Genomic DNA, 1,511 nt, shown 5'->3' on the forward strand with positions numbered 1-1,511 from the left:
AAAATTATGTATTTATTCATATTACCATCTGATAAGAACAATATAGTAACAATACAAAGTAGGAAGATTAAGGGAAATTGTGTAGAATGATATAAGGGAGAGGACTGGTGAACAATAAAGACTGACAAAGATAATGCCATCTAGCAAAAGCACAGGGAGATTGACAACACTGTTCTCATCCACATGGTCTTTTATGAAAAGAAAAAATAAGGAAAAGAAAAAACTTAAAAACACAAAAACAAAAAAGACGTTTAGGGAAAGCTAATTCTATTGACATGCTTTCTAAAGTTGTTCTTGTCTATTCTTAAAAATTCTGCCCTAGAAGTTATTTCCCATTGGAAACAAATCTACCATATGACTTTTCTCTTAAAGACTTATTTTATAATTTCTTATTAACAGAAATAGCAGGAGAATAAGGCATTAGTACTATTTTCAATACATCATTTTCTTATCAAATATAAAACATTTTCCACAAATATTTTCACTAAAATTTTACCTATCTAGCCTCCCATCCCATGACCTACCTCTGTCCCCTGCCCTCCTAGTTCCATCCGCAATCTGTTTAGTAAGGTGACTGCGTATGTCAGAGCAGGTGTGAGAGCAGACAATCCTTTCGCGCTGCTTCAATAATCGAGTTTTGGCCAGACCTTTAAACACATACTGAGATAGTGAGGAGCCAGATGAAAAGTACAGACTATGCCACAAAAATGGACTAACACAAACTTAGTGATTTGGCCTGTGACCTCCCAACTCAACGTTCTGCAGGTCCAGCTGGGGACGATATGTTTCATTGGCAAGACACAATTATGGAACCTAATAACAGCCCACATTAAGGCTGTGTGTTCCTTTTGAAAATTCACTTTGCTATAGACTATCCCTTCAAACCACATGAGGTTGCACTTAGAAAAAGAATTTATCAACCAAATATTAATAGTAATGATAGCATTTGTCTTAATATTCTAAGATTAAAGTCATCTTCTGCTTTAACTATTTCTAACATTCTCTTATTCATTTGTTCGCTACTATGCAATCCCAACCCAGATGACTTCTATGTGCCAGAGATTGCAGGGAACAATAAGACAAACAGAGATAGGTACAAAAGAATATCTCGAGAATGCACTTAGAAGTATGCCATGTGATGCTACCTTAAAGTCAAAATGAGGTGCATTGTAGCTTGAACATTAAAATATTGTTCAAATGTTTATAATTAACATTATACATACTAAATTATTGTTCTTTTTTACATACCTAACAAGCTCAAAACAGAATGTCTAATCAAAAGGAACTAAAGATTAATTTTGATTTTGCATAATTAAGTGGTCCTTTATCATTTCAAAGATGCTTTCTTAATTGCCTTATTTATTTTACACATGAAGTACAGAGGTAGAAAGAAACAGGGACACGTTACCTTGTTTCTCTGTTTTGCACTGCCAATTTATGGTAAGCTCAAATAAAAACTCAAGTCTTCTTACTGTCTCACAAAACTTGAATGCCAGTTGCAGTATGCAAAT

The 1,511-nt window shown here is 34.0% G+C and overlaps 1 pseudogene; it reads left to right on the forward strand.

Annotated features, from left to right (window-relative positions):
• The first annotated feature begins 725 nt into the window (after positions 1 to 725).
• LOC129490517 (ubiquitin-conjugating enzyme E2 D3-like) lies at positions 726 to 1,139 on the forward strand (annotated as a pseudogene).
• The last annotated feature ends 372 nt before the right edge of the window (positions 1,140 to 1,511 follow it).

Source organism: Symphalangus syndactylus, chromosome 9, assembly GCF_028878055.3.
Source record: "Symphalangus syndactylus isolate Jambi chromosome 9, NHGRI_mSymSyn1-v2.1_pri, whole genome shotgun sequence".
In the NCBI taxonomy this organism is placed as follows: Eukaryota; Metazoa; Chordata; class Mammalia; order Primates; family Hylobatidae; genus Symphalangus; species Symphalangus syndactylus.